Here is a 27,379-nt window from a genome sequence, read left to right as displayed (position 1 = left end):
GTATATATGTACCACATCTTCTTTATCCATTCCTCTGTTGATGGACATTTAGGTTGCTTCCATGTCTTGGCTATTATTAATAGTGCTGGTATCGGGGGCTTCCCTGGTGGCGGTGGTTGAGAGTCCGCCTGCCAATGCAGGGGACACGGGTTCGTGCCCCGGTCCGGGAAGATCCCACATGCCGTGGAGTGGCTGGGCCCGTGGGCCATGGCCGCTGAGCCTGAGCGTCCGGAGCCTGCGCTCCGCAACGGGAGAGGCCACAACAGTGAGAGGCCCATGTACCGCACACACAAAAAAAATAGTGCTGGTATGAACATTTGAGTGCACGGATCTTTTCAAATTAAAGTTTTTATCTTTTCTGGATATATGCTCAGAAGTGGAATTGCTGGATCATATGGTAACTCTATTTTTAGTTTTTTAAGGTAACTCCATACTGTTCTCCATAGTGGCTGCCATCAATTAACATTGCCACCAACAGAGGAATATTATTATTATCTCCCTTTTGCCGAAGAAAAAGCTGAGGCACTGAGAGGTTAAGTAACTGGCCCAAGGTCACACAGCTTGAAGCAGGAGAACCAAGTCTCAAAAGCAGGCAGTTTGGGGCCAGGAGCCAGGATCCATGCTCCTGAAAACTACATTATGTCATTTTCTTCTTGAAGGAAGGCAACTAACCTTTATTGAGTATCTACTGTATACCAAACACTGTGCTCAGTACTTCCAGGTTCCTTGTACAACTTAATTCTCACAATTACTCAAGAAGATAGATGATATCATTTCAAGTTTTTTAGATGAAACTGCTTCAATTCAGAGCATGTTCCACAGTGATTTCATATGTGAGCATAAACCTCATTTCGCCTGCCTCACCATCCACTTTGTTCATCGGTGTATTTCCTGTTCTTCCCTATGTCTCATGTCCCTGATTTAATCCCTAAATCAGCTATAAGATGATAGACACATTCTCCCTCACATAATATAAAGAAATGGCAAATTATAAACGAGGTCGGATATAGCAGAGTGATCCTCAGTTTTCAAAAAAACAAATCAAATTACTCCTGCCTCAGGAGGTAAAGGAATTACCACAGGTAAGTCCCCCACCCCTGAGGGTAGGCTGGATTTGGTAACACTGCCAAACAATAGCAAACGGAAAGACAAAAACTGTTACTTTAATGCGGAGAAATCTGGCAAACATGACCTTGACCAAGTGATCAAAGTCAACACCTCAATGGCATCTTGTGGACATCAGAGACCCCCAGGTAGGATGTGATGAGAAGGGCATTTCACCTCTGTGATATTCTTCCCCCCAAACTCATAATCGCATTATGAACTTGAGAAAATACATCAGATACACCCCAACTGAGATCCATTCTAGAAAACATCTGTCCAGTCTTCCTCAAAACAGTCAAGGCAAAAAATGCAAGATAGAAACTGTCATAGACCAGAGGTACTAAGGACACAGGACAACTAAGTGAATGAGGTATCATGAGCTGGATCCTGGAACAGAAAAGGACATTAATGGAAAAACTGGTGAAATCCAAATAAAGCCTGGAGTTTAGTTATTAGTAATGTATTGACGTCGATATCTAAGCTTTGACAAACATACCACAAAGGTAACGAGAGATGATACCATCAGGAGAAACGAAAACCGATGGGAGGTATATAGGAACCCTTTGTAATATCTTTGCAAATTTTCTGTACATTTAGAATTATTCCAAAGTAAAATGTATCTTAAAAATCGAATCAGCAGCTTTTATTCAAGCAAAAGCTGAGCTTGGACCCTTACTGTGCAGGAAGAAACACTTAGGGGTGCAGCCTGGCTTTCAGACCATCCCAGCATTGCTGTTGGAGCATCCAGTTCTGCCGCCACGTTGCCAGCACGAGCCCTGAGTGCCCCAAGTGCCAACTGGCTTAAGTTCCACACTGTTAGGGGAGCTTAAACATCGACAGCTTTAATCTGCCACTAAGTGAAAAACTGACCTCAGGTCCTCTGTGTCCAGAAAGAGAATAAGGGTAAGTGTTCTTTCATTAATTGTGGCATCCATTGATAATCGATTTGATAACATTCCAGAAGAGTTTGGGATAAGGTGAACACACACACGCGCACACGCACGCGCACAATCCTATTACTGGGTTTGCTCTAGTAAGAAGAGCAGAGTTCTGGTTCCTGCACTTACTGTGTAAATTTGAGCAAGATTCTGAAGTCAGAGGAGCCTAGATGAAAGATAGACAGACATTCAGACACACACACACCCCTTATAGGTTTATCTCTGGGCCAACTCCCTCCTTCATCTTCCCTTCCTTGGTAACCCTCCCCCCAGGCATTAGTGGTACAATCTCAGAACTTTCCAGAACCCCACATCTTTGCAGTAAAATCCCAACACTGAGACTGGCTATGGAGTAAAAAACCATTAGTCATCAACATGGAGATGAGCTGGCCTTGGGTAGCCCTGGAGCTGCCATCATGATCTCAGTCTTAGTCTGGAATGCCATCCCGAGGAGCAGTTCTAATTAGCTAACTTATTTTTAATATTTATTTATTTTTATTGATTGATTGCTTGATTTATTTTGGCTGCGCTGGGTCTTAGCTGCGGCACGAGGGAACTTCGTTGCGGCGTGCGAACCCTTAGTTGCGGCATGCGGGATCTAGTTCTCCAACCAGGGATTGAACACGGGCCCCCTGCATTGGGAGCGTGGAGGCTTACCCACTGGACCACCAGGGAAGTCCCCTAACTAGCTAACTAAACGGATTTTGGGGCGGACTGCCTCGATAATTCAGACATTCACGTTGATCCAGGAGCATTCGTACTCTGGTCCCCTGCGAGCCCTGAGGGAGCGGAGAGGAGGGTACATTCCCAAGGTATGCACTGCCCGTCCCCCTACCCCAGCTCCCAGCGCCCTTTCTCTAGGACTGATGATTGTCTCTTTGCGGTGCAAATACAGTTACTGGGCAGAATGCTTGAGCAAGTTTGATCTTGCCCCAGTTTTAACCTTGCTTTGAGAAAAATGTGGTCGCTTACATTTCTCCCTCTTAAAATTGCTCAGAGACTGGCTCCCACCTCTTGGGTCTAGGCGGCCCCATGAATCCTGTCTCACCCTCTCTCCTCGGATCAAAATCAGTGCTTCAACTGACTGGATGCAGCCCACCCACAGCACGAAGGATAATTTCCATTAAGCAAAGTCAATTGATTTAATTATATCAGTAATCAATCCCATCTATAAATCCTTTCACAGCAACATCTAAACTGGGTTTGATCAAGTAACTGGGCACCAGAGCCTAGCCATGCTGACCTCTGAAATTAACCATCACACTCTGTAAAGTGTGAATAATAATCTTTACTCCTTCAGAGGGTCCTTGTAAGAATTGAATAATTGCATGGAAAGCCTCTACCGTGTCCTGCACATACTGGATGCTGGGAAAGAGATGAATACAATTATTATCTTCATCTCTAATTTAAATGATTTTAAATGAGAAGTTAGCCTAAAGCAGTACAATTGTATGATCTTTCAGACAATTCTGGTGAGAATTCCAACTCTACCTTCTGATGATGTAGCCTTAGGCAAGACATTCTTTCCCCTCTTCAATCTTTTGAATCTTCAAGCTTCAATCCTTTCTTCTGGGAAACAGGGATTAAATGACTATCCTGCAAGGCTGCTGGAGGTTTCAGAGAATGCATGTGGAACGCATGGTACACAGTGCCTGCCGCACAGCTGTCGCTCTGGTTGTGATTATTGATATTACTGTCATGGCATTATTGGGCACCTCCTACTCCTGTGCTAAAGCCCATGAGGCATTTCAGGAGAGCCACACGGTGAGTGTGGTTCACAAGCAGCTCTATCTGAAGCATTGTAAAAATAAAACCAGTACAGTGGCAGGTAACACACAGATCTTGCCATGGGCTGGGCCCTAGTCTGAGTGCTTTATCGGTGTGAAGGCACTTCATCTTTACAACACCGTTGTGAATTAGATGCTCTCCTGTTACTTACTTTGCAGAAGAGGAAACTGACTCACAGAGATCTTAAGTGACTTGCTGAGGTCACATGGTGCTGGCAGCAGTGGGGATGCAATTCAAACCCGGGCAGATCGAAGACAGTGTCCACTCTCCTTACTGCTCTTCTGTACTAAGCATCACATTGGAAATCATTAGCTTAGGAAATCAGTGCTCATGTCCTGTGGTCTCTTTGAATTACTTTCTGGAGTCCTTCAAAAGCTGAAGGGAGACATGTTTGTCTGATTTCTAATATCATTCATTCCTTTATTCATTCACTCATTTGCTCTTTTCACAAGAGTACAGTGTGAGTCCAGAGCCCCTCCTTAGGAAATGTCTCCAATACAACCAGATGAACAAACAAAGTAGAGGGGGTTGTGTAAGTAGCATCCAAAGGGGTGGGCCTGGACAGACGGCTACAGTGGGAACCCCAGTAGCTGGGGATGTCCCCACAAGAAACTTTGGGTCTAGAAAGATTGGATAGAAATATTAACTTAGACAAACGTTCCGCCCTTCTGATAAACCAAGAGACTTGCTGATAAATGCCTGGTGGATTAATAAATACTGGAAAGCTTGGGTTCTGTGCCCACCTTGGCCAGGCTTGCCCTGCAAGGGCCCTGCTGCCTTCTCTTCCTGACACGTGTCCACAGGTGAACAGTAATCCACGCTTATCATCGGCGTCATTAAGAACATACAGAGAGAGCATCCTCCCTGCACAAGCTACTAGGTAGGCCAGCAGCCCACTTTTCCGCGGGACCAGGGCAGCAGGCAGTGTGTGCCAGTCCTGCCTTCTCTGTCCTGACACCTGAGGCAGTGTGGTGTGCTGGCTAAGAGTGTAGGTTTTGAGGACAAACACATGTGGCTTCAAATCCTTGTTCTTTTACGTCTTCACTGTGAACTTGGGCAAGGGGTATGCCCTCTCTCAGTCTTACTTTCATCATCTCTTGGAGAAAGACTGTTTTGGATGAAACTGTGTTCCACCCAAATTCATGCGTTGAATCATTAGGTGATGGGACGGAGGTGCTAGCCAGAGCTCCAGTGGCAATCACACTGCAATATATAAATGTATCAAATCACCATATTGTGCACCTTAAACTTACACAACGTTATGTGCCAAATGTATTGATATTTCAATTGAAAAAAATGACCTCTGCTTAATAGTGATTTGAAGGCCCATAGCTCAGGTTCTACATCTATTTTTTTTATAAAATAAAAAAAAGCAAACAGATAAACATCTGACCCTCTTCCTTGAGAGAAAGGGGTATAGAAATTGTAGGATGTGAAAACAATGTCCCCTTTACCCCGTTTTGCCCCAAATCTGAACATGTAATCTTGAGACATGGGCCAACAAGAGTGAGGTAGGTGGTGGGAAAAAAGAGTTGCCCGACTCTTGCTGGGAACAAATACTCTCCAGACACTGAGGGTGTTTTCTCAACAAAGGGAATTGATGTGTGAACTCTGGCTGGGAGTTCTACCAGGAACTTGCAGCAAGAGCAGGTAGGAAGCATCTTTAGGTTTCCCTATGTATAGTATCATGCCATCTGCAAACAGTGACAGATTTACTTCTCCTTTTCCGATTTGGATTCCTTTTATTTCCTTTTCTTCTCTGACTGCTGTGGCTAAAACTTCCAATACTATGTTGAATAAGAGTGGTGAGAGTGGGCAACCTTGTCTTGTTCCTGATCTTAGTGGAAATGCTTTCAGTTTTTCACCATTGAGGACGATGTTGGCTGTGGGTTTGTCATATATGGCCTTTATTATGTTGAGGAAAGTTCCCTCTATGACTACTTTCTGGAGAGTTTTTATCATAAATGGGTGTTGAATTTTGTCGAAAGCTTTCTCTGCATCTATTGAGATGATCATATGGTTTTTCTCCTTCAATTTGTTAATATGGTGTATCACGTTGATTAATTTGCATATATTGAAGAATCCTTGCATTCCTGGAATAAATCCCATACTACAAAGCTACAGTAATCAAGACAGTCTGGTACTGGTACAAAAACAGAAATATAGATCAATGGAACACGATAGAAAGCCCAGAGATAAACCCAAACACATATGGTCACCTTATCTTTGATAAAGGAGGCAAGAATATACAGTGCAGAAAAGACAGCCTCTTCAGTAAATGGTGCTGGGAAAACTGGACAGCTACATGTAAAAGAATGAGATTAGAACACTCCCTAACACCATACACAAAAATAAACTCAAAATGGATTAAAGACCTAAATGTAAGGCCAGAAACTATCAAACTCTTAGAGGAAAACATAGGCAGAACACTCTATGACATAAATCACAGCAAGATCCTTTCTGACCCTCCTCCTAGAGAAATGGAAATAAAAACAAAAATAAACAAATGGGACCTAATGAAACTTCAAAGCTTTTGCACAGCAAAGGAAACCATAAACAAGACCAAAAGACAACCCTCAGAATGGGAGAAAATATTTGCAAATGAAGCAACTGACAAAGGATTAATCTCCAAAATTTATAAGTAGCTCATGCAGCTCAATAACAAAAAAACAAACAACCCAATCCAAAAATGGGCAGAAGACCTAAATAGACATTTCTCCAAAGAAGATATACAGACTGCCAACAAACACATGAAAGAATGCTCAACATCATTAATCATTAGAGAAATGCAAATCAAAGCTACAATGAGGTATCACCTCATACCAGTCAGAACGGCCATCATCAAAAAATCTAGAAACAATAAATGCTGGAGAGGGTGTGGAGAAAAGGGAACCCTCTTGCACTGTTGGTGGGAATGTAAATTGAAACAGCCACTATGGAGAACAGTATGGAGGTTCCTTAAAAAACTACAAATAGAACTACCATACAACCCAGCAATCCCACTACTGGGCATATACCCTGAGAACACCATAATTCAAAAAGAGTCATGTACCAAAATGTTCATTGCAGCTCTATTTACAACAGCCAGGAGATGGAAGCAACCTAAGTGTCCATCAACAGATGAATGGATAAAGAAGATGTGGCACATATATACAATGGAATATTACTCAGCCATAAAAAGAAACAAAATTGAGTTATTTGCAGTGAGGTGGATGGACCTAGAGTCTGTCATACAGAGTGAAGTAAGTGAGAAAGAGAAAAACAAATACCGTATGCTGACACATATATATGGAATCTAAGAAAAAAAAAAAAAAGGTCATGAAGAACCTAGGGGTAAGATGGGAATAAAGACACAGACCTACTAGAGCATGGACTTGAAGATATGGGGAGGGGGAAGGGTAAGCTGTGACAAAATGAGAGAGTGGCATGGACATATATACACTACCAAACGTAAGGTAGATAGCTAGTGGGAAGCAGCCGCATAGCACAGGGAGATCAGCTCGGTGCTTTGTGACCACCTAGAGGGGTGGGATAGGGAGGGTGGGAGGGAGACGTAAGAGGGAAGAGATATGGGAACATATGTATATGTATAACTGATACACTTTTTTATGAAGCAGAAACTAACACACCATTGTAAAGCAATTATACTCCAATAAAGATGTTTTTAAAAATTAATTAATTAAAAGAAAAAAAAAGAGCAGGTAGGAAAGGACAATAAAGATGAGCAGTCACCTTAGAGGCCCAGGCTTTGCAGAAGGTCACGATCTCAAAGAGAATGGGGAAACGGCACAGGCCGTGCTATCGCCTTTTCTACAAAAACTTGAAAGGCATGTTAGCGAGCATTGTTTTCTGTTGCTGGCCACCAAGAACCTCAGCTGATACAGTCATGGTTAGTGGCTCTGCCATCAGACTCCCAGGTTTGAATCCTCACTTTACCGTTTACCTGCTGTGCCATCTTTGGCCAACGGGCCAGCCTGCTGTAGCCGTGATACCAGAGCCCTCCCAGAAAGCTCCAACAACGGTCAGCTCTTGCTGCATAACAAACCTCTCCAACATGTAGCAGCTTAAAACATTGATCGTTTCACACAAGGTGCGTCATCTTGGCAAACCTGACCTGTCTGTACATGAGTTTCTTGTGAAATGGAATAATACTAGCATCTACTCCATCCTGTAAAGCACTTGGAACAGTATCTGGCATACCATCAAAGCTATTATAATCACGCCTAGGCTCTAACAGGTTTGTATTTATGTCACAGACCCACCCAGCTGCTGAGTGGGTGAGGGTTGCAATGTAGCTAAGCCCAGCCTCACCTAGTCTGCAGATTGTTCTGAGGCCTCAGCTCGTGACAGTTATACTGTGAGTCAGTTTCCTCTTCCTGACAAGAGAGACAGGATGCTACCTCATGGGGTCATGGGACTCTTGGGGAATAGATCTGGGCTGGGCCTTAGAGAACTATTTAACTAGGGAATCACATTGTCTCAGGTCCTTTTAAACCTTGGTGGAAGCTACAGGGGAAAAGTAATGGGGCTGGTCCATACCACTGGGGTGGGGCTGGGGGCGGGGTCTGTCACGAAGCCTGCAGGGAGCTCTCTGGCTCTCTTTTTCAGATGACCCTGGTCGTCTGGACTCAGCCCCCTGAGCTGTTGAAATTGAATAGGTTGACAGTTCAGTTTCTCGGTCATACTAGCTGCATATCAAGGGCTCAACAGCCACACTCTCGTGGCTTGTGCTGCCCTGTTGGAAAGTACAAGTACAAAACATTTCCATCAGCGTAGAAGGTGCTATCAGACAGGGCTGTTAGATCCGGGGTTCCATCCCTGACCCACACACACAGCCCAGCTGGCAGGGAGCAAGAGCAGAATTTCTCTGACATGCTGTAATAGGGTATGTGAAAGGCCTCTCCACCAGAAACATTTCCCTCACTTACAAGGAAGATTCTGCGAGTATTCACCATCCATTTCTTCAGATGAAAGTGTCTCTTTTTAAGCCTCAAGTAAAATGCAAACAGTTCAGTGGTACAGTATAGTCACTAAAACTTCAGTTTTATCTGCTATTTATTATTCATTCAGCCAGTATTGGTTGAGCGCCCAGTGTGTGCCAAGATGCTGGGGATACTGCCTGTTCTTTGCTCTGGGGATACTTCAGAAATTAAGACAGAGCCCCTGTACTCACAGAGCTAATATACACATAAACAAACACATGTATAATACTTCAGGTGCTACAGAGAAAATCAAAGCAGGGTGGAGGGATAGACAGTGTGAGGGTCAATGGGGCGGGGGTACGTGCCGTTTAAACTGAGCGGCCAGAGGGGTTTCTCAATCAAGGTGACCATTGAGCAAAGAGTTGAATGGGGAGGAGAAGTGAGTCCTGAAGATTTCTGGAGAAAAAGCAATCCAGCAGAGATGGCAGCACATGCAAAGGTCCTGAAGTGGGGCTGTGTTTGGCACAGGCAAATAACAGCACATGGCAACATGGAACCAAAGGAGTGAGGCGAGAAAGGAAGGGATGAGAAGAGGAAAGTCAGGAGGAGAGGCAGCAGGGCCAGATCAGCAGGCACTTGTGATAATTTGGCTTTTACTATGAGGCAAGCCAAAGAAGGGCTTGAGCAGACATGATATGATTTTGATTTTATTTATTTATTTATTTTAAAATATTTATTTAGCTGCGCCAGGTCTTTTGTTGCGGCATGTGGGATCTTCATTGCCATGTGCAGGACCTTAAGTTGCGGCATGCGGGATCTAGCTCCCTGACCAGGGATCGAACCCGGGCCCCCTGCGTTGGGAGCGCAGAGTCTTAACCACTGGACCATCAGGGAAGTCCCGATATGATTTTGACCTACTCCGGGGTGAGAACAGTCACAGTACATCAGTGTAAGTTACAAGTGCCCCCAGAAAACTTCCATAAATTTGGAGAACCACGAGATTCCCAGAGGTGTGCCCCGTGAGCGGCCGGCTGCAGCTAGGATTGAGGGACAAGACCCGTGGCTGCTTCAGCCTCCACCGGTATTTAAAATACTTAAGAGGCTCCGTTGGGTGGTGGCACAGAACCTTTCCCAAGGCTGGGTTCTAGCATCATCCAGCATTTTTTGCTGAGTCTGCCTCACTTTGCTAAAGCCTCAGTTTCTTTCCAGGCTGACTCAACACTTTCCTTCTTCCAGGAAGAGAACTCCCTCTAATCCGCCTAGTCTAGTTAATCAGTCTTTTCCCTCTTACCCGGGCCAGCACCTCTCTCCTCTACGGCCTTTTTCCGTCTTGTGGGCCAGTGTTGTATAATCTACCACGCACGTTGTTGCATCGTGTGCTGCAGCATGGGTGCAGTTGGGATGCATATTTTGCCCCCCAGAATGTTGGGTTCCCCGTAATAGGGGTAGATGAGTGGTAGTCACAAGGAGATGTAATTTAGTTTGAGTATGCCACACAGCCTCCCACATCCTTCTTGTCTCAGAGCGGGGCTGTACCGCAGCGGCGCCTGGATCCACCACAGGGTGCTTATGTTATAATCTCATCTGACACCTATTGTTTTCCTCTTTTCTGCTTCATAATTTTCCATCCACAAAAAAGGGGTGATGTGCATTCGTGCATAGCAGTGGCATGTTGGACATGCTGCCATTGTATTTTGTCCACTATAACCAGGGACCTTTCCAAGTATTCGGTCATCAAGGTTCATGGTTACACAGAGATCATTCCACTAGGAGCCATACACCTCATGTCTGGAAGTCCCAGAAGGAAGGGGTGCTCCCAGAATTCCCTCCCAAATTCCTTGTAGTAAATATAGCCTGAAAAATAGGAGTCAAGGGCTTCCCTGGTGGCGCGGTGGTTGAGAGTCCGCCTGCTGATGCAGGGGACATGGGTTCGTGCCGCGGTCTGGGAAGATCCCACATGCCGTGGAGTGGCTGGGCCCGTGAGCCATGGCCGCTGAGCCTGCACGTCCGGAGCCTGTGCTCCGCAACGGGAGAGGCCCGCATACCGAAAAAAAAAAAAAAAATAGGAGTCAAAAAACTAGAGTCAAAACTGGACTTATTGTTAATGACTAAATGGAGTCTAGTAATGTCCTCTTAGTCATTAACCAGAGTCCATTTAGTCATTAACCATCTGTCTAGCACGACTCCCAGAGTGATGCCACTCAAGTTTACAGGCTGCCGCTAGACCTTTTCAGGTTCCAAAGCCTGGGCTGGTCTTGGCAAACATAGCTTTACCCTCCCAGGTGTCAGGCACAATCGTCCTGAAAGATAATATGAATCTCTCGTTCTGAGCCTCTTTTGAGGTATTATCAATAATATAAAGTTGGATTTCCCTCACTGCATACCCCACTTGTTCATTCCTTTCCTCTCAGCTATGATCTCTCCTTCTCTCCATTTGTCATTTGTTTTTACCAAGACTTTTTCACCTTTGGAAGGGACATTCATTTCGGCCTGTGTGCTGGTCCAGGTTGCTGGCAGCAATACTATTCTAGCCAGTGTCTCCCCCTTGGACCCCTCCCATTCGTATAGAGTAGGGTTACACAGCTGCAGAACAGTGCATTCACTGTCACCCCAACCTTTCTAGACAGGGTGAAGGTACAATCCACCCTATCAGGACTGTAGGAATTCTGATACAAAGGTTGAAAGAGATAGTTACTTGCTCAAGAATCATCCCTGCTGGGACTTCCCTGGTGGTCCAGTGGTTAAGACTCTGTGCTCCCAACGCAGGGGGCCCGGGTTCGATCCTTATCAGGGAACTAGATCCCACATGCCGCAACTAAAAGATCCCGAACCCGGCAACTGAATATCCGCGTGCTGCAACTAAGACCCGTGCAGCCAAATAAATAAATATTGAGAAAAGAAAAAAGAATCATCCCTGCTTCCAGCACCTGCAGTTGCATCCCTAGTCCTGGGGTGACTGCATCGAGTAGGAAAAAAGAAAGTTACAGAGTCGCACCAGCATCCTCCCTCACCCCCTCTCCTCCACACCGGCCCCCCACCCCAGCAGAGGAATCTACTGAGGCCCCCTCTTGTGCAGTGTGAGCACACACTCGGGGAGGCATGGAAGCCTGCCCTGCATGCCTTTCTCTCCCCGCTGCCACCCCCGGTTTAAGACAACGAACGTTTCAACTGTCTGTTCCGCTCCTCTATTAAACCATTACTCTAATGAGGATATGCAATGCAATTTGTCCATTTGATAATGGACACTGTTGGATATTATGGGCTGGGGAGGACATCCCTTGGTCTGAAGAAATGTAACTTGGCAGCTCAAATGGGTAAGGATCTTCTGTTCCAATCCTTTAACAGTATTTTGAGTATTTGTGTCTACCACTGCCTATGCGAAGCCCATTCCAGAGTAAGCGTCTATCACTGTTACGACCCATTCATAGTCCCCTGGGGTGTAGTCCAGCTATGTGCAAGGCCTTCCCCCAGGGAATTTCCCCCATAGTCACCTGCACTCTCTGTCTCTCTTGTTGACAGACAGAACAGTTCTGGTTATTGTTTTGTGCCTCAGAAGGCGTCTCACTTTAGTCCTTCTCTGCATTGCTGCAGTACGCCTCACGTCCATCCACTCATTTCATGGACCCAGGTGTCCAAAAAGTCCACTTGGTGGATCCAATCACCTTCCAAACCTAGAAGGGAATTTTTCTTTTTCTTTTGGCCATGCCGTGAGGCATGCAGGATCTTAGTTCCCCGACCAGGGATTGAACCCGTGCCCCCTGCAGTGCTGCCGTGGAAGCACAGAGTCCTCACCACTGGACCGCCAGGGATTTCTCAAAAAGGGAGTTTTTCTTTTCTCATTTTCTTTTTTTAAAATTTACTTATTACTTATTTCTGGCTGCGTTGGGTCTTTGTTGCTGCGCGGGCTTTCTCTAGTTGCGGCGAGCCGGGGCTACTCTTCGTTGCGGTGCACAGGCTTCTCATTGTGGTGGCTTCTCTTGTTGCGGAGCACGGGCTGTAGGTGCACGGGCTCAGTAGTTGTGGCTCTCGGGCTCTAGAGCGCAGGCTCAGTAGTTGAGGCACGCGGGCTCAGTAGTTGTGGCTCGTGGGCTCTAGAACACAGGCTCAGTAGTTGAGGCACGTGGGCTCAGTAGTTGTGGCTCTCAGGCTCTAGAGCGCAGGCTCAGTAGTTGTGGCGCATGGGCTTAGTTGCTCTGCGGCCTGTGGGATCTTCCCGGACCAGGGCTCGAACCCGTGTCCCCTGCATTGTCAGGCAGATTCTTAACCACTGCGCCACCAGGGAAGTCCCAAGAAGGGAGTTTTTCTGATGGGCATTGACATGTCCTACTTAATGTGCCCCTTAGAATGATGTCACCAAGATGGCGGCATAGGAGACCCCAGGCTCTGCCCCACCCCTGCGAAGGGCCACAATTACACGGCTATCCATGAACAAAAACAGAGGGCTCTGGAGCCCACTTAAGTCAACTGAAGAAACTTCAGCAACAGAGCAGAACAACAAACCCAAGAATAAGTGCACACAGAGAGAAGGAAGACAGCTTAATTTTGCTTTCATCGCCCATCCCTGGGCTGGCAGTGCTCAGCACCAGCAGTAGAAAGAGGTCCCCTTGCCAGGAAAGGAAGAGCAGCGCGAGCGACCGGCCGTCCCAGCCTTCCGGGGTGCCATCCGAAGGCCTGCTTCAGTCTCATTCCATTAAGGTTGCAAAGCTGACACAGATGGCTACGAATAAGGAAGAGAAGCAAGGCTACCAAAGACAGTGGGAGCAATTGTGGTTCACAGTGACCTGCCACACATGCAAACCCAGCAGCTTTTGCCACTGAAGAAGGAACCAGTGACCAGTACAGCTGCCTGTGGGCCCCCTGCCGATGGTATCAGCTCCCCGCCACTGCCCCCGTATTCAAGTTCGCTGACGCCAGCCACCTGAGCCCCTCGGCTCTCCCTCCCCGCCTCCCCCGTCCCCACTGGAGCCCAGGGAACACACCAGCAGCAAGCCCCGCCCCCTGCAGCCTGTGAGTGGAGGATGCCAGCCTAGAACCCCACAGCTGACCCTAGACCCTATCCTCACGGTGCACTCGGGGCTAGCGCCTGCAGCTGTGCGCTTACATGCCGACAGCCAGACACCCGCGGCCAGCGGCCAGAGCATGCGTTTGCCTCAGGGGAGGCTGTGTAGCCACGGGCGAGCATGCCTGAGAGCCAGGGCCCCTGTAGCTGGTTGTGGACCCAAATCAGGCCCCGTCTTCTGCCTCTGTCCTGTACTCATATAAAACTAGCCCCTCCAGGGACTTCCCTGGTGGTCCAGTGGTTAGGACTCTGGTACTTCCACTGTAGGGGGCCCGGGTTCAATCCCTGGTCGGGGAACTAAGATCCTGCAAGCCTCGAGGCACAGCCAAAAAAATTTAAACAAAACGAAACAAAACCCAACAAAAAGAACTAGCCCCCACAGCTAAGCACCCGCATGGCCCCTGCCCTACCCCCATCACTGCTGTGCATCCACGGCAAGAACCAGCAGCCACAGTAGTGTGGGCTGACGGCCAGGGACCCCACCGCTGCCGGTCACCCCCAGCCGGTCCTGGCCCTTGCTGCTTGCCCCGGCCTCCAGCACCACGTGTGTGTCTGCATCCGGCCCTGCCGCTTCTCAGACACCTGCACCTGGCCTCAGTGGCGGAGTGTATGCACACTGCTGGCTCTTGTCACCATCACTGCCTGCCCTCATTCCTGGCCGCTGGGCCTGGAGGGACCACTGAAGACCCCAGCAGCCACTGCAGCTCCTGCTGACTCCCCCAGAGCACTGACCAAGGACCACACAGTTGTCAACGCCGGGGACCCCAGCAGCCTGAACTGAAGACACGTTACACCCTCAACCCCCAGACACCTGGCTTCTACGCTTGGATCTCTGCACCACGAGACCTGGGGTCACAGCCCTCTCCAGGGCATCCCCACCTGCAGGTGAAAGTCTTCCCTTACTGAAGTTAGTCCATAAAGTCTGAAAGACGTGACTGATTCTTCAAATGTGCAGACACCTGTGCAAGGCTACAGGCAGTCAGGGAAACAAGAGTCCACCAACGGGAGAAAGTAAACCTCCAGTAACTGGCCCCAAAGAAATGGAGATTGCCCTACAAATAATTCAAAATAATTGTCTAAAGATGCTCAGAGAACTACAAGAGAACACAGATGAACAACTTAACAGTATAGCTGATGCACTTCGTTATAAAGCAGAAACTAACACACCACTGTAAAGCAATTATACTCTAATAAAGGTGTCAAAAAAACACAGTATAGGACATAGAGACTTCTCAACATATGCAGTTATTTCTTTGTTACAAATAAATATAGTATACAGTAGCTAAATATAGAACATAGAAGATGCTAAATAAACATTTCTTAAATAAAAAACAACAACAACAGCAACAATTCAACAGTATCAGGGAAACCATCCAAGAACAAAATGAGGAGTTCAACAAAGAGAAAACATAAAAAAGAACCCAATAGGACATTTGCCTTATTTGGAGTGGCCAAGACGGCAGAGCAGGAAGACGCTGAGCTCACTTCCTCTCATGGGCACAACAAAATTACAACTGTGTACAGAGCCACTGCTGATGAGAGAGACTGGAATCTAGAAAAAAAGATCTTCTACCACTAAAGGTATAAAGAAGGAACCACAATGAGATGGGTAGGAGGGGCAGAGACACGGTACAGTCAAGACCCACACGTGCAGGTGGATGACCCGCAAATAGGAGGATAATCACAAGTGCAACTGTCTGAGCCCCACGTCAGGCACCCCAGCTCAGGGGTCTGCACTGAGAAGATGAGCCTACAGAACACTGGCTTTAAGGCCAATGGGCTTTACCTTCAGGAGTCTCAGAGGGCTGTGGGAAATTGAAACTCCACTCGTTTCAACAGGGTGCGCCTAGAATCTCACACAATCCAGGACCCAGGGCAGAAGCAATCATTTGAAAGGAACCTCGGTCCAACCCACCTGCTGATCCTGGAGGGCCTCCCGGAGAGGCAGGAGGCAGTTTGAGGTCACACTGGGGTCACAGACACTGAGGCAGCCTTTTGGGGGAGCTCATTCTACCACGAGGACACGGGGGCTAGGAAGCACCATTTTGGAATTCTCCCTCTAGCTTCTTAGCGCAAGGACTGGCCCTGCCAGTTGGCCTATCACCACTAGTACTAGGATGCCCCAGGCCAAGCAAGCAGCCAGGCGGAGACGCAGCTCTACCCACCAACAGGCCTGCTATCTTAAGATCCCCTGAGCCCCAAGCCACCCTGGCAGCGACCCTGTCCACCAGAGGGCTCAGGACCCCGCCCTGACACCAGTGAGCCAGCACTAGCCCTGGGCCCAGCCTCACTCACTAGGGAGCAGGCAGCAGCCCCAGGAACCCCCGGGCCCTGGGCCCATCCACCAGTGGCTGACACACAAACTCATGGACCTCCATGGCACCGCAGCCAGAGATCCTGGGATCTGGCTGTGCCCGCCAGTGGGTGGGAGTCAGCCCTCGGGGCCCCTGGGTCTGGCCCCATCCACGTACAGGCAGACATCAGCCACAGGACTGTCATACCGCCACAGCCTTCCATGTCAGGACATGGCCCAGACACCCGGAGGCCAGCACCGGCTCTGGGACACCTTGGGCCCCTCAGCCAGGCAGCCCCACCCACCAGTGGCTGAGACCAGTATTGGGGTTCCCTAGGGCCCTGCAGCCAGAGACTCTGGGTCCTGGTCCTGCCCACTCACAGGCCAACACCAGCCCCAGGATGCCCAGGGACTCAGCTCCACCCACCAGCAGACCGACCAGCTCTGAGATCCCTTGTACCCCTCAGCCAGTAGCACGAGGACCCAGCCCTGCTCAGCAGTGGGCCAGCATCATCTTTGGGAGACCACGGAACCCACAGCCGGCCATGTTATCAACCATCCACACCCACCAGGAGGTGAGCTTACAACCAAGAATACTCTACCTGGCAAGGCTTTCATTCAGATTTCATGGAGAGATTAAAAACTTTGCAGCAAAAGCTCATAGAAAAAGATATCAAATTTCTGGTTACGGGGAGGGGGGTTGCTGAGGGGGTGCAGGAGGATGGCAGGAGGGAGAACTGGAGGAAGGCTGTCAAAAAGTACAAACTTGTGGGCTTCCCTGGTGGCGCAGTGGTTGAGAGTCCGCCTGCCGATGCAGGGGACGCGGGTTCACTCCCCAGTCTGGGAAGATCCCACATGCCGCGGAGCGGCTGGGCCCGTGAGCCATGGCCGCTGAGCCTGCGCGTCCGGAGCCTGTGCTCTGCAACGGGAGAGGCCACAGCAGTGAGAGGCCCGTGTACCGCAAAAAAAAAAAAAAAAAAAAAGTATAAACTTGCAGTTATAATAAATATAAATAAATAGTAGGGACATAATGTACAACATTACAAATATAATTAACACTGCTGTATGTTATATATGCAAGTTAAGAGAGTAAATCCTAAGAGTTCTCATCACAAGAAAAAAATTTTTTCCATTTCTTTAATTTTGGTTGGGGTTTTTTTGTTTGTTTTTCACATCTTTATTGGAATATAACTGCTTCACAATGTTGTGTTAGTTTCTGCTGTACAACAAACTGAATCAGCCATACGTATACATATATCCCCATAGCCCCTCCCTCTTGAGCCTCCCTCCCACCCTCCCTATCCCACCCCTCTAGGTGGTCACAAAGCATTGAGCTAATCTCCCTGTGCTATGCAGCTGCTTCCCACTAGGCATCCATTTAACATTTGGTAGTGTATATATGTCCATGCTACTCTCTCAGTTCGTCCCAGCTTCCCCTTCATCCTGTGTCCTCAAGTCTCTTCTCTACGTCTGCATCTTTATTCCTGCCCTGCCACTAGGTTCACCAGAACCACTTTTTTAGTTTCCATATATATGCATTAACATGCGGTTTGTTATGTTTGTCTTTCTCTTTCTGACTTACTTCACTCTGTATGACAGATTCTAGGTCCATCCACCTCATTACAAAAAACTCAATTTCGTTCCTTTTTATGGCTGAGTAATATTCCATTGTATATATGTGCCACATCTTCTTTATCCATTCATCTGTTGATGGACACTTAGGTTGCTTCCATGTCCTAGCTATTGTAAATAATGCTGCAGTGAACATTGTGGGACAGGTTTCTTTTTCATTCACAGTTTTCTCAGGGTATATGACCAGTAGTGGGATTGCTGGGTCATATGGTAATTCTATTTTTATTTTTTTAAGGAACCTCCATACTGTTCTCCATAGTGGCTGTATCAATTTACATTCCCACCAACAGTGCAAGAGGGTTCCCTTTTCTCCACACCCTCTCCAGCATTTATTGTTTGTAGATTTTTTGATGATGGTAATTCTGACTGGTGTGAGATGATATCTCATTGTAGTTTTGATTTGCATTTCTCTAATGATTAGTCCTCCATCCTGACTCTGCCCCCCTTTTAATTTTGTTTTTATATTAGATGGTGGATGTTCCCTAAAGTTACTGTGAGAATCAGTTCAAGATGTATGTAAATCACATCATTATGTTGTCCATCTTAAACTTACACGGTGCTGTGTATCAATTGTATCTCAATAAAATTTGGAAGAAGAAATAAAAATAGTTTAGAAAATAAAAAAGAACCAAACAAAAATCTGGAGCTGTAGAATACAATGACTGAAATGAAGAATTCAAGAGAGAGCTCCAACAGCAGACATGACCAATCAGAAGTGAGCTTGAAGACAGATCAACTGAAATTATTCAGAGGAGCAAAAAGGAAAAGGAATGAAAAAGACGTAAGTCATTCAATGTAGTTATCTGTCACTACAAACCTTTTAAAAGACATACAGATGGCCAATAGGTACAAGAAAAGGTGCTCTATATCACTAATCATCAGGGAAATGTAAATTGAAACCACACTGAGATATCATCTCACACCTGTTAGCAACAAAAAGCAATGATAAGTGATGGTGAGGGTGTGGTGGATCTTCAGGGCATTACTCCAGCTCAAATAAGCCAGACACAGAAAGACAAATACTGTGTGATCTCACTTATATGTGGAACCAAAAAAACCAACCTCATAGAAACAGAGAGTAGAATGATGGTTACCAGGGGCTGGGGGTATGGGGTGGAGGAAGTGGAGTGATGTTGGACAAAGGGTTACCAACTTCTAGTTTTGAGTTGAATCAGTCCTGGCAGTCTAACATAGATGATTATAGTTGATAATACTGTATTGTATACTTGAAAATTGCTAAACGAGGAACTCTTAAATGTTCTCACCACACACACACACAAAAAGGTACTTATGTGATGGAGGTTTTAGCTAATACTATGATAATAATTATTTTGCAATATGTATCAAGTCAAAAAACCGTACACCTTGAAAACTTACACAATGTTATATGTCAACTATATCTCAATACAGCCAGAAAAAACCCAAACATATCTCTTAAATTCCCAGAATGTTCCCCATAGGGCTACACCTCATATGAGCATCCTTTTAATAGTCCAGTTTTCCATTGTCCAATCACCTGACCATATGACCAGGCCATTAGCTACTGCACATGAGTCAGTGAAAACCCAAATGTAGGAGCTCTTCCCATCGTTCAATTCTTCCATCGCTGCTAGGAAAATAGCCTGCAATTCAGCCCATTGAGCTGATTTATTCTTACTTTCTTTAATCAGTCTTTCCAGACAGGATACTGTTTATTCATCTTGCAACTGTCATCTGTAAACCAGGCAGCTCTTTGCTGGTCAACTAACAGATGTTCATAGCGCCACTGGCCATGAGGCAGTAAGTCCCAGCAGTTCTTCAAGTGGTTCCAAAGTCAGTCATGGGGAAAAGCAGCTACCTGCTGTGGGCATGGTGAGTACCACCCTGCGTTCCCCTGGTAGCATGCTCCTGTGTAAACCATTTCCATTTTGTATGGAACTCCTCTGAGCACTGCCTTCCTTGTAAGAGTGTTTCTCTGACATTACCAGGACACTGTGGATACTTCAGATTTCATGATTTTGGATGTCCTACAGTTATTGAGGCAGTCCAAATCAATGCCCAATAGCTCACTAGTAACTGTTTCTCAAGTAATGTGTAAGGGGCAGGGGGCAGAATTTGGAAAATTTCTGGTCCAAAATCCCAATGGTTGCCACTGGTAGGTGCTCATGGGCTTATGCCACTGGCTCTGGTCTGCATGAGTGGGAGAGGCAGACACTTCCCAAATCATATTTGAGTGGGGATCCCAACAGCCCAAAGGTGGTGAAAGAGCCATCGCGTTTTGTAATTCAGACACATCCTGCTTTTGTTCAGATCCTCAACTAGATACGGCTTTCCTCTGGGTATCCTTACAGATAGGACCTAGTGTATTTCCAGATGTAGAATATGCATTCTCCAGAATCCAAATAAGCTAACCAAAGGCTGGAGGTTGGGTTGGGTTCTAAGGGTGAGTGGTGACAGCACTTTATTTTTTAGTCTCTTATGGAATATCTTGAATGGCTCTGGACCATGACATTCCTAAGAGTTTCACGTTTTAGGCAGGCTCTCGGATCTTTGCTAGATTTATTAACCAGCTTCAGTTGGTCACGTGATCCATCGTGGCATTCAAGTCAGTCCTAGCTTGCTCTGCAGTTTCCAATATTTTCGTAATGTCATCAGTATGCTATAATCTTACACTCAGGACCTGCAACAAGGCCAAATCCCTTCTGATCAAATTATGACGGTAAACTGGTGAGTTCAGGTAACCTTGCGACAGGACAGTGATCACCAATTGGAGTTCTTCTCACATGACTACAGTTGGCTCTTCTTGAGTTTGCAACAGAGAAGCATTCTCGAGATTAATCAGAGTCCCAGTCTTCTTGAGCCTGTTGTATTTTTGGAGGGTGAAGCTGGGGCCGTGGGCAACACAACCTTAGTTAAGCCTCACTGGTCTGCTGTGAATCTTCAGGCCCCATCCACCTTTTCCCTGTGCCACTCAGGGCTACTGTGCAGAGCATTCATTGGTACCAGCCCGCCAGCTTCCAGCATGTCATTAATTAAAGTGGTAATCTCCTTTTGCCAACGAGGTATTCTATATTGTTTTAAATCAACCACTGTGTGCGCTCAGCAGTCCTCAGGTTCCCATCCATCATGTCCAATCGAGACCGGCCCGCGGGCAAACTTACATGCCTTGTGTTTTACAAACTTAATTAGGAGAAGCAATGCCTAGTAGGACAAAATATCCATCGCAATAATGCATTCAGGCATAGGAGCCATTACCATTTCACATAAAATCTGTTTGAAAATCCCAATTTTCATTCAAACTTTCTTTCTTTTTTTGGTAGTGCCACACTGCTGGCAGGATCTTAGTTCCCCAACCAGGGATTGAACCCAGGCCCTCAGCAGTGAGAGTGCAGAGTCCTAACCAGTGGACCGTCAGGGAAGTTCCCAGACTTTCACCTTAATCCCGTCAGCCATTGCATCTCCATCCTCCCCATCTAAACTTAGCTCACATTAAGACTTCACCAACAGGTTTCAGATTCACAGAGCACTGGGCCCCTGTGTCAAGGGAGTCTCAGAAAATCTCCCCCTCTCACCTCTTCCCCCTCATTTTACCCACACATGGGCACAGGCCTTGGGTCCCTGGCTAGGGGTGGGGCTGTCAGTCTTTATACATCCGTCTATACACATATGCACATACAAGGATATTTGTTGTAGCATCACTCATAGTGGGAAAAAAAAGAGAACAGAGTGATTTTCAATTAGTAGGAGAATGACTTAATGAACCATTTCATGTTTCATATGCACTCATGTGCACTAAGGACCAAGGAGTGTTAGGCAGCCTTTTAAATGTTGATGAGAAAAAGCAAGATGAAGAAACACATTTACAATATCATCTCATTTTTGCAAATCGAAAGATAGCAAAAACCTGTATGTCTCTATCAATATGTTAATATTTATATGATTAAATGAGTAAGTATTATATCAACCAGGGTTCTTCGGATTTTTATTTTAAGGTATTGGCTCATGCAACTGCGAGGCTGACAAGTTTGAAACCTGTAGGGCAGGGTGCCAGTCTGGTAACCCAGGCAGAATTTTGATGTTTCTGTCCTCAGGGGACCTCAGTTTTTGCTCTTAAGGCCTTCAAGATTGGATGAGGCACACCCACATTATTGAGGGTCATCTCCTTTACCTAAAGTCAACTGATTGTAGATGTCAACATTATCTACAAAACACCTTCACAGCAACACCTAGACGAGTGTTTGATTAAATTACTGGGTACTATAACCTACCCAGGTCGACACATCAAACTAACCATTGAGAAGAAAACTAACCATATGAGAAGAAAAACATGGCAGTTACATGAGCTACCTTGGGGGGCTGAGGATGGAGGGAAAGTTAATGCGGGCGGTGGGAAGAGGAAGAAAAGAAGGAGTAACCAAGTGAAAACAGGGGGAGGCATATATCTGCTCACTTGATACACTGAGGGAGCACTATGTATTATCTGAGTATATATGCGTAAAGAAATTAAATATATTTTTACTAAAGAAAAGCAAACAATTTCCTCTTTTTCTACTTAAAGAGCTTCAAGTTCTGGGCTTCCCTGGTGGCGCAGTGGTTGCGAGTCCGCCTGCCGATGCAGGGGACACGGGTTCGTGCCCTGGTCCAGGAAGATCCCACATGCCGCGGAGTGGCTGGGCCCGCGGGCCATGGCTGCTGAGCCTGCGCGTCCGGAGCCTGTGCTCCGCAACGGGAGAGGCCACAACAGTGAGAGGCCCGCGTACCGCAAAAAAAAAAAAAAAAAAAAAAAAGCTTCAAGTTCCACCACCTAGTTTCTCTTCATCTCCTCCTGTGAGGAAATATCCAGAGAGAATCTCTGCCCACAGGATCCTTGAAAAAGCAAATTGCCCACAGAGACCAAGGGGTGATTCTTGGCAGGATTTCAGAGTGCTGTCCCCTGCAAGTTCAGCCTCTGCTCGGCCAGCACGCAGCCCTTGTCTTCACCACATTCTACCATTTGCCAGCATCCCCTCCCCAAACCCCATAGCTGATCCACGGCTTTTATGGCTTCCCTCAAAAAGATGAGTGGGTGGGGCTTCCGGGAAGATGGCGGAAGAGTAAGTCGCGGAGATCACCTTCCTCCCCACAGATACACCACAAATACATCTACACGTGGAACAACTCCTACAGAACACCTACTGAACGCTGGCAGAAGACCTCAGACCTCCCAAAAGGCAAGAAACTCCCCACGTACCTGTGTAGGGCAAAAGAAAAAAGAATAAACAGAGACAAAAGCACAGGGACGGGACCTGCAGTGGGAGGGAGGAAATGTTTCCACACACTAGAAGCCCCTTCGCGGGCGGAGACTGCGGGTGGCGGAGGGGGAAAGCTTCGGGGCCGCGGAGGAAGGAGAGCGTAGCCACAGGGGTGCGGATGGCAAAGCGGGGAGATTCCCACACAGAGGATCAGGGCCGACCGGCACTCACCTGCCCCAGAGGCTTGTCTGCTCACCCGCCGGGGCGGGCGGGGCTGCGAGCTGAGGCTCGGGCTTCGGTCGGAGGCAGGGAGAGGACTGGGGTTGGCGGCGTGAACACAGCCTGCAGGGGGTTAGTGCGCCACGGCTAGCCGGGAGGGAGTCCGGGGAAAAGTCTGGAGCTGCTTAAGAGGCAAGAGACTTTTTCTTACCTCTTTGTTTCCTGGTGGCGAGGAGAGGGGTTTCAGAGTGCCGCTTAAAGGAGCTCCAGAGACGGGCGCGAGCCGCGGCTAAAAGCGCGGACCCCAGAGACGGACAAGAGACGCTAAGGCTGCTGCTGCCGCCACCAGAAAGCCTGTGTGCGAGCACAGGTCACTCTCCACACCCCCTTCCCCGGAGCCTGTGCAGCCCGCCACTGCCAGGATCCCGGGATCCAGGGACAACTCCCCCGGGAGAACGCACGGCGTGCCTGGTGCAACGTCACGCCGGCCTCTGCCGCCTCAGGCCCGCCCCGCACGCAGTGCCCCTCCCTCCCCCGGCCTGAGTGAGCCAGAGCCCCCAATCAGCGGCTCCTTTAACCCCATCCTGTCTGAGCGAAGAACAGACGCCCTCCGGCGACCTACGCGCAGAGGCGGGGCCAAATCCAAAGCTGAAACCCGGGAGCTGTGAGAACAAAGACGAGAAAGGGAAATCTCTCCCAGCAGCCTCAGAAGCAGCGGATTAAAGCGCCACAATCAACTTGATGTACCTGCATCTGTGGAATACATGAATAGAGAACGAATCATCCCAAATTAAGGAGGTGGACTTTGAGAGCAAGATTTATGATTTTTTCCCCATTTCCTCTTTTTCCGTGTGGATGAAAGGCTCTTGGTGCTGCACCCAGGAGTCACTGCTGTGCCTCTGAGGTGGGAGAGCCAACTTCAGGACACTGGTCCACAAGAGACCTCCCAGCTCCACATAATATCAAACGGCGAAAATCTCCCAGAGACCTCCATCTCAACACCAGCACCCAGCTTCACTCAACGACCAGCAAGCTACAGTGCTGGACACCCTAGGCCAAACAACTAGCAAAACAGAAACACAACCACACCCATTAGCAGAGAGGCTGCCCAAAATCATAATAGGTCCACAGACACCCCAAAACACACCACCAGACGTGGACCTGCCCACCAGAAAGACAAGATCCAGCCTCATCCACCAGAACACAGGCACTAGTCCCCTACACCAGGAAGCCTACACAACCCACTGAACCAACCTCAGCCACTGGGGACAGACACCAAAAACAACGGGAACTACGAACCTGCAGCCTGCAAAAAGGAGACCCCAAAAACAGTAAGATAAGCAAAATGAGAAGACAGAAAAACACACAGCAGATGAAGGAGCAAGATAAAAACCCACCAGACCTAACAAATGAAGAGGAAATAGGCAGTCTACCTGAAAAAGAATTCAGAATAATGACAGTAAAGATGATCCAAAATCTTGGAAATAGAGTAGACAAAATGCAAGACACATTTAACAGGGACCTAGAAGAATTAAAGATGAAACAAACAATGATGAACAACACAATAAATGAAGTGAAAAATACTCTAGATGGGATCAATAGCAGAATAACTGAGGCAGAAGAACGGATAAGTGACCTGGAAGATAAAATAGTGGAAATAACTACTGCAGAGCAGAATAAAAAAGAATGAAAAGAACTAAGGACAGTCTCAGAGACCTCTGGGACAACATTAAATGCACCAACATTCGAATTATAGGGGTTGCAGATGAAGAAGAGAAAAAGGAAGGAACTGAGAAAATATTTGAAGAGATTAGAGTTGAAAACTTCCCTAATATGGGAAAGGAAATAGTTAATCAAGTCCAGGAAGCACAGAGAGTCCCATACAGGATAAATCCAAGGAGAAATACACAAGATTTAAATGATACATTAAACAAGATGGACTTCATTGATATTTATAGGACATTCCATCCAAAACCAACAGAATACACATTTTTCTCAAGTGCTCATGGAACGTTCTCCAGGATAGATCATATCTTGGGTCACAAATCAAGCCTTGGTAAATTTAAGAAAATTGAAATTGTATCAAGTTATCTTTTCCAACCACAATGCTATGAGACTAGTTATCAATTACAGGAAAAGATCTGTAAAAAATACAAACACATGGAGGCTAAACAATACACTACTTAATAACGAAGTGATCACTGAAGAAATCTAAGAGGAAATAAAAAATACCTAGAAACAAATGACACTGGAGACACAATGACCCAAAATCTATGGGATGCAGCAAAAGCAGTTCTAAGAGGGAAGTTTATAGCAATACAATTCTACTTTAAGAAACAGGAAACATCTCGAATAAACAACCTAACCTTGCACCTAAAGCAATTAGAGAAAGAAGAACAAAAAAACCCCCAAAGTTAGCAGAAGGAAAGAAATCATAAAAATTAGATCAGAAATAAATGAAAAAGAAATGAAGGAAACGATAGCAAAGATCAATAAAACTAAAAGCTGGTTCTTTGAGAAGATAAACAAAATTGATAAACCATTAGCCAGACTCATCAAGAAAAAAAGGGAGAAGACTGAAATCAATAGAATTAGAAATGAAAAAGGAGAAGTAACAACTGACACTGCAGAAATACAAAAGATCATGAGAGATTACTACAAGCAACTCTATGCCAATAAAATGGACAACCTGGAAGAAATGGACAAATTCTTAGAAATGCACAACCTGCCAAGACTGAATCAGGAAGAAATAGAAAATATGAACACACCAATCACAAGCACTGAAATTGAAACTGTGATTAAAAATCTTCCAACAAACAAAAGCCCAGGACCAGATGGCTTCACAGCCGAATTCTATTAAACATTTCGAGAAGAGCTAACACCTATCCTTCTCAAACTCTTCCAAAATATAGCAGAGGGAGGAACACTCCCAAACTCATTCTACGAGGCCACCATCACCCTGATACCAAAACCAGACAAGGATGTCACAAAGAAAGAAAACTGCAGGCCAATATCACTGATGAACATAGATGCAAAAATCCTCAACAAAATACTAGCAAACAGAATCCAACAGCACATTAAACGGATCATACACCATGATCAAGTGGGGTTTATTCCAGGAATGCAAGAATTCTTCAATATACGCAAATCAATCAACGTGATACACCATATTAACAAATTTAAGGAGAAAAACCATATGATCATCTCAATAGATGCAGAGAAAGCTTTTGACAAAATTCAACACCCATTTATGATAAAAACCCTGCAGAAAGTAGGCATAGAGGGAACTTTCCTCAACATAATAAAGGCCATATATGACAAACCCACGGCCAACATCGTCCTCAATGGTGAAAAACTGAAAGCATTTCCACTAAGATCAGGAACAAGACAAGTTTGCCCACTCTCACCGCTCTTATTCAACATAGTTTTGGAAGTTTTAGCCACAGCAATCAGAAAATAAAAGGAAATAAAAGGAATCCAAATCAGAAAAGAAGAAGTAAAGCTGTCACTGTTTGCAGATGATATGATACTCTACATAGAGAATCCTAAAGATGCTACCAGAAAGCTACTAGAGCTAATCAATGAATTTGGTAAAGTAGCAGGATACAAAATTAATGCACAGAAATCTCTGGCATTCCTATACAGTAATGATGAAAAATCTGAAAGTGAAATCAAGGAAACACTCCCATTTACCATTGCAACAAAAAGAATAAAATATCTAGGAATAAACCTATCTAAGGAGACAAAAGACCTGTATGCAGAAAATTATAAGACACTGATGAAAGAAATTAAAGATGATACAAATAGATGGAGAGATATACCATGTTCTTGGATTGGAAGAATCAACATTGTGAAAATGACTCTACTACCCAAAGCAATCTACAGATTCAATGCAATTCCTATCAAACTACCACTGGCATTTTTCACAGAACTAGAACAAAAAATGTCACAGTTTGTATGGAAACACAAAAGACCCCAAATAGCCAAAGCAATCTTGAGAACGAAAAATGGAGCTGGAGGAATCAGGCTCCCTGACTTCAGACTATACTACAAAGCTACAGTAATCAAGACAGTCTGGTACTGGCACAAAAACAGAAATATAGATCAATGGAACAGGATAGAAAGCCCAGAGGTAAACGCACGCACATATGGTCACCTTATCTTTGATAAAGGAGGCAGGAATGTACAGTGGAGAAAGGACAGCCTCTTCAATA

At 46.2% G+C, this 27,379-nt stretch overlaps 1 protein-coding gene and 1 non-coding gene across 13 annotated transcripts in view; both read right to left on the bottom strand.

Moving 5' to 3' along the window:
* The window catches only part of GCNT2 (glucosaminyl (N-acetyl) transferase 2 (I blood group)), a 148,112-nt gene that overhangs the window by 118,953 nt on the left and 1,780 nt on the right, over nucleotides 1-27,379 (bottom strand). The gene's annotated exons all lie outside the window — the stretch shown is intronic.
* On the bottom strand, nucleotides 9,574-9,646 carry TRNAG-CCC (transfer RNA glycine (anticodon CCC)). The gene has a single exon. It is a non-coding gene; the product is annotated as a tRNA-Gly (tRNA).

Source organism: Tursiops truncatus, chromosome 10, assembly GCF_011762595.2.
Source record: "Tursiops truncatus isolate mTurTru1 chromosome 10, mTurTru1.mat.Y, whole genome shotgun sequence".
Lineage (NCBI taxonomy): Eukaryota > Metazoa > Chordata > Mammalia > Artiodactyla > Delphinidae > Tursiops > Tursiops truncatus.
Note: the sequence above shows the minus strand (reverse complement) of the source record. Positions and strands in the feature narration are given on the sequence as shown.